The sequence below is a fragment of the Anas acuta genome, chromosome 5 (assembly GCF_963932015.1).
Source record: "Anas acuta chromosome 5, bAnaAcu1.1, whole genome shotgun sequence".
In the NCBI taxonomy this organism is placed as follows: Eukaryota; Metazoa; Chordata; class Aves; order Anseriformes; family Anatidae; genus Anas; species Anas acuta.
In genome coordinates this window covers 29701536-29715819 of record NC_088983.1, presented here as the reverse complement: position 1 = coordinate 29715819, position 14284 = coordinate 29701536, and the positions used below count along the sequence as shown (strand labels likewise).

Genomic DNA, 14284 nt, shown 5'->3' with positions numbered 1-14284 from the left:
TTTTTGGCAGGGTAAAAGCTTCACTAGACATTAACAGATAGATGTACAGCATTAGTGGGAAGAGGTGCACATCTTGTCAAAAGTTGCCTCTTGTGATAAACAGTTTCTCTAAAGTCTAGACATAGGGTATGGCTTTACTAAGTCTAATACTCTTAAGTGCAGACAGCTCCCAGAAAGCAAGTGCAGTTTCGCTCTACCCCACTCCAAAGCATTCACTCTAGTAATTCTGTGGCCAAATTTCAACTATTTAGAGAAAGCCATAATGGCTTTCATCACATCAGAGGGCTAGGTTCAAGAAAATCTGATTGATATTCCGTGCCTGAAGCTATAAACAACACGTGAGTATTAGACCGCACTGAGGCTTTGCAATAATCATTTCCTTTCAAAAGTCATAAATCAGAATTTGGAATATGGAACTAAGTCTTCAATTTGATTCAGTATTTAGGATTCCTGGAACACTGGACAAAGTGCTTAGCAGAAGATAAAAAGTTTCAGTGCATCGCAAGATTTCACAGTTCAAAGGACTGTTTGCAATCATTGTGGGGGGTGGTATTGCTATAGCTTTAAGTTATTGGTGCGATATCAGGCTATCAGTTAATTCCTAGAACTAGGGGGAAGAGAAGGAGGAGGATGCTAAATTCAATAGTTTTGCCTAGAGACTGTACAGGCAAGGCTGCTATGCACTTCATATTGCTTTTTCAGGTATTGTGGCAATAAGGCACAGGCCCCTCCTACAGTAAGGGAGGTCAACTAAATATTTTCTCCTACGTTTTATTCCCCTTTTCTGTAGCATGGTCCAAAACCCAGATTCATTCCTTAAGTTTTGAAACTGAATCATCATGCATTATATTACTATTGGAATCTTTATACTGACTTGTATTTTTAATGAGAATTCATAAAACTTGTATCATTGGCATTGATCTAAGATTTGTAGAATAAACCCTACTGAATTCTAAAGTCAAGTCTTCTCTAGTGCTTAGGCTGTGTATTTTCTGACATTCAATCAAATCCCAACCAGTCTATACAGGTCTAAAATAAAGAAGGCGGCGTTTAGTGCTAGCTTAGCTGGCACCTCATGCAGGGTTACAATACAGTTACTGTTAAATTCTTTCATTTTTAGGGGTTGAAAACTTTTTCTGCTATGTGGGGTGTTCACAGCATCACTGGTACTACTGTGCCCCTGTTCCTGCTCATACAAAAGCCAGTTTAAGTCGCCATGGATTAATACTTAGCTTGTTCCATGCACTGATAGAGCAGCTGCTGTTCCAGGAGAGCTGCACAGGCTGCTTTGTCAGCCATTCAAATCCGAGCTTTGCTAGTAATGGAGACAGGATATCTTCAAGCAGATATTAGCACAAGTCTGGCTCAGCTTATTTGCAGCCTGGGAATTTCAGCAGATGAAAATTCTTAGATGCACCACAAAAAAGGCTGGGCCATTTCTCACAACTGGAGCTCCAGCACAGGCCAGGAGGGGAAGCTGCATTGTTCCAGTGGGGCCATTCCTACAAGCAGTTACCTGCATGCTTGTAGTTCTTAAAAGACTGTCATCTTCAACTTTGCAGTGTGACAGAGCATGATGTGACTTACTCCCCACCCCCTTGTTTAAGGTGTTTTTACAGCTGCAAGGATTTTCCTGTATTTACACTAACTACATCCTTAACAACACTTCAGGTTAGAAGTTGTGCTGGCTAGAAAGCTTACCTTTGCCAAAGCTCCTATCAAACACTTACTTTATCCAGAAAGTCACTGTGTAACCAGGGGAGGCAACAGCCAGAAAGTGTAAGATTCATTATCCATCCTGTCTCTCTCAAGGGAAAAACTTACTCAACATTGCTGCTACCTGCAGGCAGCACCCTAAGTGGATTTGGAGCCTTTGTATTGCAACCGTTTCAGAGCATGAGATGCAATATTCTTTACTTGTTCTCAGGCTCTCTCTTACCCCCCAGCAAGAGCTGCACCATCTAAACAAAACACAGAAGTTCCGTTCCTAACGGCAATGAGACATCACTGGTCATCTATGGAGGTGCTCCTCCAAAAAAACACAATAACTAATGGCAGATGCACTGCTGTGGTAGAGTTATAGAAGCCTGGGGAACCATGAAGTCACCTAATCCAATCTCCTCCATCTTTTTCAAGACACTGTGCTTCCCCTCAACTGCTTTCAAACACATTATCCCCCACAAGATAGCCAAGTGCTTGTCTGAAATGCTGGAAGCAAGGGAATTCACCACGCTCCTCGCTAACCTCCTAAATAGAAAACAACACACCAGGGCTCTTCTGGGCTCCTGTGTGCAGTGGAAGAGGTGAGAAGCAAGGTAGGTGCTGGCAGCAGCTCAGGCTAACAGAGCTGAGCCCAGCACTAGCAGAGCCTGGGCGCCTCCCTGCAGCCCGGGGCCGTGGGCACCCTGCAGGCAGCCACAGCTCACTGAGCACAGCGGCCAGCACGTTCACATCCCCATGCCCTACAAGAGATGGGGCCAGTTCAGCCCTGTTCTGCCCTTAGGGCAAGTTTAAGGTCACTGCTGGGCTGCCGAATGCCACAGCAGTTAGGGCAGTGATGCAAAAGATGACTTGAACACAGCTGGGGCTCTTTATTGGCATTTTCCCAGCCCACATGCCCTCAGCTGCTGCCTTTCCCACACAATAACCATCTTCATCCTCTCCAAACCCCTGATGGCCCTCCAAACCCCTCTGTCAACCAAAGACCCCACATCCTTCACCCTGGTAAAGCCTGACTGCTCCACTAGTTCAGCTATCAGTGTATGCTCAAGGGAAATACTGGCCTGGAGTTGAGCAGGCCCTGTCCTCCCCGCCTGCTAAGGTCCCCTTTAACAAGGCTGCTTTGTTACTTTCTCACTCACAGCCCTCACAAACCCCAAATTAAATCTAGAGCTTTCAAAGGCAGTCCCCTGCCAAAAAAAAAAAAAAAAAAAAACTGATCCTGAACCCAGTTTTGTCCTCTAGAGTGCCCACATCTGCAGAACCCCATTCATGACACAGCGTCACCTGCTTGCAGTTACCAAGTTCCTGCACCCTGCAGTGTCCTCAGAGCACCACAGCCATCACCTCACTGCCACGTGCTGCCTTCCTGGAGTGAGCTCTGGCCCTGAGCCGTCACACACAACTGCCCTGTCCCTTTGCCACAGCGATGCCTTCTCCACACCTCAACATTGTGCCCAAATATTCACTCATACCCAAGCACCTTATAGCTTGGAAATCCCAGCAGACCCCCCTGTGATCCCGCCACCAACACAGCCTCCACGTGCCCACAGGTGTGCATTTCAGCCCCAAAACCGTAAGGGAAAGTGTCCTGCTCTCAGCAGCACTCATACCCTGTCTTTTCTGCCCTACAACGAGCAGTCCCCATCAGCTCAACAGGACTGCACGTTTCAGAGAAAAAGGGAAGGGATCTGAGCATACCAAGCTTGTGCTTCTGCTAAACCGACAAGACCCAAACACCTTCTTTTACTCCAGGAAGTGGCCACACATCAGCAGGGGGTAGGGGCAGGAGCTGCCCCTTTCCAGGTACTGCCCAAGGAGCAGTGGCCTCAGGTGGGATCGACAGCCCAACAGCCAGGTGCATCACAGCAGCATGCTCACCTCCCTGACCTAACCTGCCGCCTTCCCCATCCCCAGCTGACGGGCAGACTCAGATAAGAGGGCGTTGATAACGACTTGGTCGGACATGTGACCTGTCCTGTGATCAGAACTGACAACTCTGATGCAACAGCCCCGCAGCACCCACTTCCCGGTGAGCGCTCCCCCCGTTTCTACCTTTGCCCCACTTCTGCAGATAAGAAGTTCGGGAAATAAGCGCCGAGCTGTAAAGTCACCTGCTTCCCAACTGACAAGCCCTGAGCCCGGGCATGGCTGAGCCGTGGGCCCTGCCTGCTGCCTGTGCTGGCACTGTGCTCCCTGCCCCGAGCTGCCCCGAGCTGATCCCCAAACAGAGCAGCAGGGGACCAGGAAGGACGCAGGCATCAGCCTGGTTGTTTTCTCTGGGTGTGCACTCAGTGGGGGCAAAGATTGCACGGGCTGAACCAGATAGCCCAGCCGGAAAGTACCAAGCACCCTGTTTTGCACGAACAGACCACACAAAGCATCCCAGTATATAAAAAACACGTTACAGCAGCGTGGCATGGGCACCAGGGTGACCCCAGCACGCCCCATATAGTGACACAGTGTCACCCCGTGCTGAATGCTTCCTTCTGCCCTGCACTGTAGTTACTAAACTGAAGGGTGTCTGACAAAGAGTACCCATAGGAAATGAGCTTGCTCAGACTCCCAAGCCTTGCCTGTGTCGCTAGCACCTCCTTTATCTGTAGCTTGCACAGGCTGAACACAGCACTGAGCACGGCACAGATGTGGACAGCAAGGGAGCAGTTATGGGGTAAGACGTTAGTCCATCAAAAAAGGGGCAGGAAAGAAAGAGCTCAGACTCCAAATGCAGGAGTCCTGACAGAATTTGGAATCTGCTTTGATTAAAAGCACACTGGGAGCTATGGAAAACACAGAGATCAGACATTCTCCTTTCCAACCCTCTAGTTTAAGCCCATTTACTAAAATGCCACTTGCCCTGTGCCAAATTCTCAGTCACTCAAGCTGGCTAGCACTGTTTCACAGCAGACAGGAGAGCGCTTCTTTAGGAACCTCAGACAGGTGATCCTGGGTGCTGCAGAAATGGAACAGCCTTTCTTTCTGGCTTGCCACTCCCTTGGGCACAGCTCCACTTATCTTAATCTTACCAAAGACAAACATATGCAGCAGTCCAAAGACGAACACAGGAGTGACTGCTAGATTTTACAATAACCATTCTTAGGTTATTAGGGAAATAACTACTCAGCTGAAGTAATAGGGATCTCTATCCAGGGATTTGAGACCCATTTTCACCAGGAAATCCCTTCAGACACAACCCTCCTCTTCAGCATCCTCCCCCCACAAAGCATTTCATGTCATTCAAACGTATTAGGAAGGATTTTTAGACCTAACATCACACAAGGTGAACAAACCCCATTTAGCTCTACAAAGGAAGATGATCCCAAAGCAGAGACAGCACGGGACTTGTCTGCCCCTGCTAAATGTGAGCAGCCTGGTTCCCAGGGCCACTTTTCCTTGCAGCCCTGCACAGTACACACTGGGAGCTGGGACAAAGCACTGCCAGTGCCCAGACTCTATCTTGGGCTCTTTGTCTTGACGTGCAAAGCATGGGAGAAGGTGCAGAAGAGGCAGCTAGCTTCTCTGCTGCCTGGAATGGAAGGAAAGGAGACCCAGAGACACAGCTTGGTCTCCTTAGCCTCGATATCTGTGTTTGACTGTGCTTGGAGAGCAGCCAGAGACACCCCTCTCACTGAGCACAGCTACCTCCCAGCAAACTACCGCAGCACGCCATCTGAGTGCAAAATAAGGCCCCTCTCTGCCCTGCAGCTGTTTGCTGTACCCAAGCAAAGAATGACAGAGGCTTATGAAGCACTGGCCTACATTCAGAAGCGGTATAACCCTACGGAGGCGGGCACGCAAGCAGGAAGGGGGGAGTGATGCTGACCTGGCAGATGTCCCCTGCCTGCATCTCCCCAGGCACCACGGGGTGCAGTGGGAGCTCTGCAGCACAGACACTGGTGTACACAGCCCCTGCTTCTGGGGGATCTGCAGCACATGTGGGCAGTGAGACACTGCAGCATTACCAGCCCCTTTTGCAGCCTTACACTGGTTTGGATTTGGCTCTAGCAGGGGAGGCTTGGTGCTCTGCTCAAGACATAGGGTGCAGCTGGCAGCAGGCAGCCAGAACCAGGTCCCTGCTAGCAGACACAAGGGCTCCACCTTGTCCTGTTGCTCTACAAACCTTTGCCCAGACACACACACGCATCAGATGTGACAGTCAATAGCAGTAAACCCTACTATGACCAGGAAATCTTCCACTAGAAGTGCTGGATTGTTAAGCTGCTCATTACACTACCCCGGCTGATTTCCTAAGAACTTGATTCACTTGTGCTTACACTGCAGCTCACAGGACAGGAGGAGCATCGTGCTTCACGTCCCTAAGCAGGACCATACGATGCTTTTTCCACCACAGAAAAACTCACGGAATTGAGGAGAAAATTCACAAAAATAATCAGAAGCAGCACTCAGTTTTGTTTCTGTCCTAGTCAGACTCCTATTTAACTTCACGGGATACAGCACTGCCACGACCTGAAACTCAGCATTCAAACATTGACGTTTTGTGCTCTGTCCCTGCAGGAAAGTCTCTCCCCTCCAGCCCTGGCTGAGAATGGAAAGCTGTCTCTTCCCATCAGAGAAACATGCTCCACCTCCTGCAACTGCTCAGCAATCAGGGCGGGCAAGAAACACTGCCACAGCAAAGCACAGCCTGGAAAGGCAGCTCTGCTTCTGTAGCACTCCTGTTACTGCCCAAGCTGAAGGCACATTATTTCATTATTGCTCTCCCCCAGACATACCTCCCTTTTAAATAGTAAGTATTGATCTGTTTGAAATCAGACTCTGGTGCTATAATTAGACACCTCTAAAGCACACATCGCTGTGTTACACAGCACAGCTGTGAGCTCCTGGGTCCTGGATGAATCTTCATTAGCATTGGACTCCCATCAGGAACAACGTTAAAGCACATCTCCCCGGTGTTCTTGGTTACCGTGTTTTGGTTCAGATGACAGCCTCAGAGCACGTGAACAGATACCCCCAGTCTGAAACTAAACCAGAGGTGAACTCCAGTCACTAGTGAGTGTTGGTCCACAGGTGCAGACTAGAGTTAGGCAGAAGTAAAGTTTCCAGCACTCACGCAGAGCGGATGCCAGTTCCTTAGCACCATTTGCTCAGTAGCTGCCTGTTTCCTACCCAGAGGAAACGTCCCTAGCTCAGACACAGCCAGTCCCAGCCCTGCCGACCTCCCAGTGCCAGGCACTGCTGCCAGAGCAGGCAGCGCCTCATTTCTCTAAAAGATCAGCTCAGCACAAAGGCCAGGCCCCCAGCTGCCAGGCCTCACTGCTCAGCCCCACTTCTGCTTGGGCCTCCCAGCAGCAACTGGGCAAGATCCTGCCGGGATTTGTTCCTGAGGCAGCACCAGGAGGCATCAGCATAGCTGTGCTAACTCACTCTTTCGCATGAATAAACTGGGCAAATACTTCACATTACTCTCATTTTCAGCTCATTAGTGTGATGGCAGCTCTTTTCCTTCTAAAGGACTGTGCATAAGGTGTGCGAGCTGGAGCCACAGGCCTGTGTGCAGCCCCCCACCTGCCTGGTACAGCTTGTTACCAAGTTCTGGGGCATCCACCTCCCTCAGGACTCTGCAGGATTAAAACACTTGCTAGTTCAACAAATTCAACCCTGGGGTCATCTCTCCTACTGACCTCACTTGGCAAGAGACGAGGTCTAACTGGGCAGCACAGGGCCCAGACCTCACAGGCTGCACACCCAGCCTGCTTGGCACTTTTGGAGTCTGCACCTGCCAAAGAACAGCACGAGGAAAAACAAAACAAAGAACTGGGTCAACATTTTAAATGTGTCACTTCTAAAGTTCACCATCAACCGTTAAGCATTTTCATACAATCAAAAGAGCAGTATCAGTGGTCAAAGGGAGACCTTTGGCTGTCTTTACCTTAAAAAAAAATCCTACTTTTTAAAGAGATGATTACCTAATTCAACCTAAAATTGAGAGCCTTCTCCCAAACACAAGTTTTCTGCATTATCTGCAAGATTTGATCTAAATAATGGAAAATTTCACTGGATCTGGGTCACTGACAGAGGTTGTTTTGCTTGTTTGCTTTTGTTTTTAAATCACTGCTGACTTCCAGCACCATACTTAAGACTACCCAATAGCAGATAGTGGATAAGATGAAAAGCAGGAGGGATATTGACAAAAGCCAACTTCAGCTCAAAAAAGGGCTCCTCCTCAGCCTTATGGAAAATGACTCCTCTGAAGCCATGCTTTTATGTCTGTGACCCCCTGAAGGTCCTCAGGTTAATTGCGAGAGATGTGTCAAGTCTCAGGAAAAAGCAACTTATCTTCCACTTGCATTGCAAGGATGCACACGTGCACAGGGGAATCTCCAAAACCGCAGCAGTTGAAAATCTGCCTAAGGAGAAGAGAGACCAAGTTCGGCTCTTCCAAAGGAGCTGAAGTTGCATGCAACAACTTCTCTTGGTTGACTACAGAAGGAGCCTTAGAGAAAGAGCTGTATGGAGGATAACCTGTTGGAGCATCTCCCAGAAAACAAATCCTTAACTTGGAAATATTTTTTGTGTGTTTGTGGCCACTCCATCAACCAGTACAGAGTCCAATGGCTGATCTTACATTTGGGCATGTTTTTCTTTCCCCCCACTTCATTTATTTGCATGTAATAATAGCAGGAAATGGCGTCAGCACAAAGTTCAAACTATTTTCCCTATTAAAGGCCTTGCGCAACTGTTTATCTAGCAGGCCTTTAATGACATCTTTAGTCCAGTTACAGGGCAGAGATTACAAGCATTTTCAGGTGCTCTGGGCAGGACCATCCATACTCCATGGAAATTTTCACATTTCTTTATCAATGGAGATAGCAGTGATAATGCTTGTTTCACCAAAACTAGAAGGTCCTATATCTTCAAAAAGAAAGAAATCAGATGAAAAGCAATTAATCTCTATATGACAAAATAATTTCTCAAAGCTGCATTTTCAGAAGCAAATTGCTTGCATCTTAAGTACTAGAAATGCACTGAGCTTTTTAATGAATCAGCCAATATTAGGTACTTACCAACTTTATCACACACCCCCATTCACATTCAAGATTCCATATGAAACAAACAGCTTACTGCTCTGCTTGAGGTTTCCAGAGTAAGCTTATTTGTGGACAAAAAGCTTCAAGGAAACACCGTGCAATAAAAGACTATGGTTAGGGGAAACACTGGCTGTCCAAGAAGCATCCAAGCTCCAAGAACCTTAACTCCATTGGATACCTCAAAATAGATATGAGAATAGGCATTACTATGCTATAAAAGCTACATTTTAAAATCTTAACATTTTATTCTTCTTTCCTTAAATTCCATGTCATATGTTCAGCAGAACAATATGGGAAAGAATGAAAGATTTTAGATCAGAATTATCTGACTGACATTAGTCAATGAGCTCCAGCTCCATGGATCCCTGGCAAAACACCGTGTGCCAAATTCAATCTTTCATTTATGCTGTCATATCAGCATTTCTAAAGATTTTCTTTCATCGTCCTGACTTGAATGGGCATTTTGTAGCAGTACTTTCTGCACAGTCAGACTTCCATTGAATTATATACCCAATGTCTTAAATGGTCAAGTGTATCATTGTCTGGAGGCAGCATAGCCACTGCCCCGTCAAAATCATTATTAGCAATTAAAACTGAGGCAGATATTTTCAGGATTCCTCACCCTTCAACTTTTTCTTCCTCATGTAAAAGCAGATCATGGGAGCCAAGTTCTGAACTTGAAAATGCAGTGTTGATTTTTCACGTGGTTTTATTTTTTTAATGATTTAACAACCTATACTGCCTGCTTGCCTCTCCCACTGGTCTAGTCATTACCTCGTGATTTGATTGCTGCGCATGCCATAAGCCATGCATTTGTAACATGCAGTTCCTTGGAACACGCAGCCATTTCCACCAGCTACAGCTCAAGTCAGAGTTACCTTTTCAGTGCTTCCTGGCCCACCTTCTCCACTAAGGCTTTTGCCTCTCAGCTTCCTTTCAGTGCTACTGGAGCTGAACCCCCCTCCCAAGGCTTTCCTTAAAGCTCCACCTTCTGGAGTCCTGGAACTTGGTTACAAACCAAAACAGTTCTCATTAAAAAAAATAAAATAGCTCCTGGCTTAGAGTTAAGCTTTTGGAAGACAGAAAGACAACTAGGACTACACCAGATGGTAAATTCAGGTTTTGTAAGCCAGTCATGTAATTCTGGGAGCTCAAGTCTAGTCTGGGGGCTGGGGAGAAGACGAGTTTTATGTATGTACTTGTGTGACTGACAGCACTTTACCCTGTGGTATCAGAGAGATGTAAAAAAAGCCTCCTGTTAATCTGCAAGCAATTTAGGAGTTTTGCTCTTTTGGGCAATCCACGGAGGAAAAACAAAGTACATCTCTGAAGGCTGAGTAGCAATGTGGTCCAAGTCAGACTCCGCTGTGTTTGGGGGAGCCTCCAGGCTGCTGCATCACTCCCTGCTCTCCTCCGAAGGGCCCGATACCCTCCTTCCTGCACAGGCCTGGCAGCTCCCTGTGAGCAGCCTAACCCTGCAGCAGCAGGGCTGCCTGCCATCTGCTCCCGGCAGCGCTCCCACGCACAGGCTGGCAAGGCAGGCTCCTACCTGGCACGGACTTGAACCAAAGCCCTCCCTCGCACAGCTCAGCTCAGTTCTCTCCCTCACTTCCTCATGCGCAGGGATGCCATGAGCATCCCCTCCCACCTGCCACAGTTCGACACAAGAGCAGCTCTGCAGATCAGCTCAGCCTTCCTGCTCCCTGCTATTGCAAAGAGGGACTGCACAGAGGAGATCCAAGCAAGTCTCTGTAAGACACAGCACCAGCAGATGAGCATCTAGGCTGTGGCAGCACCCTATATTTGGGCACTGACAGGTCCTGGACATACACCACAAGGCACGCTGGTCAACGAGCACCACGCAGTGGGAACATGGCCCCGAGATCCCCACGTGGCTTGTAAGCACCTACAAGGCCTGCTCCTATCACAGCACAGGGCTTGCTTCACCTTGCTTTCTCCCCAACTCTCCCCTGCCAAGAAACAGTTTCTGGTGGTTCATTTCCTGTCTGTCTTCATTCCTGTGGGAAGAGGAGTTTGTGGCCATCCAGTTAGCTCTGCTGTGCACTGGGAAACATGTAAAATCATGTCACGGCTCCAGGATTTACTAGCTCAAGTCTGCATTTGCCAGCATTTATGTTTTCAGAAGGATGTTTTAGTATTCACCTCTCTTTGAGCTACAAAAATGTTCCTGATTCATGCTGTTGGCAAAAAGGGGTGCTAAAGATCTCTTCTAATTAATACCCTCATCGCAGCAGAACAATGCACCATGAGGTCTGAGCAAAGAAAGCAGCACCCAAGACTGCATTAAGCAGCGCTTGTGTGGCTTAGCACTTCCTGCCAGAACTGAAACGGAAGCACAGGCTGACATCAATTGATCCTCAGCCAGAACCTGAGCATTAGAGAAGTAGCGTTATGCATAAACTCCCTGAAGCTTCAGTGTGGTCTATAAAAGTTTTATTTTTAGCTTTTAGATAAATTCAACCTCCAAACACAGAGTGCAGATGCAGACCTGCAGGTCTACATCCTGCTAAAGTGTCTGTCAGTCTCCCAGAACCACCCGAGTCACCGCGCCTACATCTCCCATAAGACATCATGTATTTGGTTAAGCCTGCTCAGACCCAGACCTCAAAAACACATTTCAGGAAGGGTTTCAGCTGCAAGTTTTCAAACTAAACACTGGTCACAGAAGAGCTTTGGTCCTCAATCTCCCAGTCTGGTGTTGTCCATTACAACTGGAGACGAGAGCACTTCCAAAGCATGCGCCTCTTCCAAGAGCCCTCCAGATCTCAGCACTCAGAGATGAATTCCATCTTATTAGAGGAAGCTTGGGCTCACCAGCACAACCTGGCACAAAAGCACAGCAGGCGAGTGATGCTGGTTGTGTGCATGCTGGCTCCCTGTTTCTCATCACTACGTTTTACTCTGGCAGGTCTATCTGTGCTATTTTTCTGTGGCTTGCAGCCATGCGTTCAAGAGGATGAGTGCAGCAAGAATTAAAGGCTCTATCAGTGCGCAGAGGCGTTCAGTGCACAATTCATGTCTGTGTGTGCCTCTCTACCCTCACATTAACCACCGCATTTCAGGCAAATGTCCCTGGAAGAACACACTCTGCCTGACATCAGTCCCTCCCTCACATGGGTTCTCAGCTGGAACAAGCTGCTGAGAGTCTGGGGAGGGGGGCTGCTGGCTGCAGAGACCACCAACGCCTCTGGATTGAGTGCTAACAAGCAAGCCCCCTTCAATGTCCTTTGGCATATGGCCTGGGAGGCAAGATCAAGTATGTCAGTGAGTGACAGGTCACAGCGACAGCCCACAGCCTGCAGGCATCCTGCTGCGATCTTGGGAACACTGCCAAAGGGAAGCTTTCCTTTCTGGAGCATCGTCAACCCACTCTTGCTTTCAGCATGCCTTTCTCTTCCTTCCTTTCCTCCATTTCTATCAGTGCTGCATTCTGCGTGCTCCCAGAGAGAAATAGGGCAAACATAACCTGATTAACCGAGAGGATTTGGGCAGGAGGGGGCGGGAGGAAGGGAGATTAATACCCACAGACATACAGAGCCCTTCCCTCCTGCATTAGCTCTTGCCTGTTCAATAATTAAAGTGCTCTGCAGTGACTTTGGAATTTGCTATAAAAGCTTCTCGTAAACTCTGTCTCAGCATGTAGACATCAAAAGAAAGAGAACATTCGGTCTGACAAGCTGAAATTTCTTCCCTGCTCCAGGGTCAGTCAGAAGCTTAAAAATCACTTGGATGCACGCCTATGGCTCCATTTTAAAACATAAGGGTCCCTCTTGCTGCTGTTCATCTATCGACAGCTTGAATCGAGCTTTTATTTGGCTAGGCTCACCTTGAAGTGTGGGCTGGAAGTTAAGACAGGCTTCCTCTGCTTCACATGTGGGAAAATCTCCAAGGCAGACAGTAGTTCATACATGTTCATATGAATAAAGAACAAGTCACACAGGCTCTGACTGCCTACCATTTTCATACTCAGCCTCTCCTGCTTGCTTACCATATAAACAGATGATTGAGGTCAGAAATGCAAAGCTTTCCCGTATGCAGAAGGGATGTCTTCTCCGACCTTCCACAGAGCTATTTTTGGCTACTCTTATATGCCTAAGAGCTCTTACAGAGGTCATGCACTGAATTAAGTGCCGTCAGTTCATGCAAGACACAAAATGTTCACAAGGGTTTTCAGTTGTTTTTGCCCCTCGTTTAAAAAAAAAATATATATATATATTTTTTTTTTTAATTGTGTCTCTTTAAGATAACACCCTATTGACTCCAAATGCCCAGGTGTGTTCTAGTTGCAAGGGAGCATATTTTTAAAGGGGCCATGAGACAGATTATTAGTCATTTGTGAAAACATACAGATCATACTGTATGTTCAACATGCATTGGGGGTACAAACAATTGGGAAGATTAAAAATGTCAGAACCCCAGGCTGGTGGCAGCCAAACAGGCAGACAGTGATATTCCACAAGGAAGCAGCAGAGCTCACTCCTGCCTGCACACGTAAATACACCACACCACGTCCCAGAGGTCAGAGGCCTGTGCTCAGCTCCATCCGTGTCTCCCAAACCCTACTGCTGACATTTCACTACCAGTCTGGCACTGCCCTGTCCGCAAACGCTTCAGTCCAGAGAATGAGAGTGAAGAATTGGGTGAACCCCACTGCCTCAGGGGCCAGTCCAAAGGTTTGCCACATGGTGAGGAACTGACGTGTACGTGTACCAAGGGGACTGCACATCCCTGTCACCACTCCAAAAATTGTTCATCCTCACAGTGAGTGAGAGATGGAACATGCTGGTATCTTTTCCCTCCCGACATCCCAGCATTAAATCTCAAAGACCTCCCACAAACACACAGTGAATCATACATAGACCATAGGACGCACAAAACAGGAATGATGTACAATTAGCAAAAAAGGAGGTGGAAAAACGTACCAGCAGCGAAGTGATCAGAGGACCCAGCATCAAGAAATCTGGCTCTAGTGCACACATGCACAGAATCAATGACATTATCTCCTACCACCTCACTTTTTTTGTCACACTGGTACCTTTTAAAAATGGAAACTGCGCTCAGACACTGCCTCTTAAGGCCATAACTGCACGGGGTCTAGGAATACAACTGAATCTGGACAGTTGTGAGAAAATCAACACAAGGCTGGTGTGCCAGTGAGAAATAGTGTACCTTGCATTTACCACCAAGGACACAGGCACGCTGTTCCTCTTACATTCAGGGTCAAGGAACAACAGATTCTGCAAGAATCAAGGCTGCCCCTACAGCAGCCCAAAGTCAAGCTCTCGTTCCCTTTTGTAACATTAAGCAAGATTCACCATAGTTTGCAAAACAGCAAGGCTGTGCCCTACAAGAGTTTGCTAAATATTGGTGAAGCTTCATCTAAACACAGGAATAAAGGGACCACAAACCAGCAACTGCAGGCTTAGCGTAGCACTGTGAAAATGATTCACTGGCTGTCTGCAGGCAAGCAAGATTTCATTTTCTATTTAAAATTT

At 47.5% G+C, this 14284-nt stretch overlaps 1 long non-coding RNA gene across 1 annotated transcript in view; it reads right to left on the bottom strand.

Annotated features, from left to right (window-relative positions):
* LOC137857268 (uncharacterized) overlaps positions 1 to 14284 on the bottom strand; it is a 39523-nt gene that overhangs the window by 18919 nt on the left and 6320 nt on the right. The window lies entirely within an intron of this gene.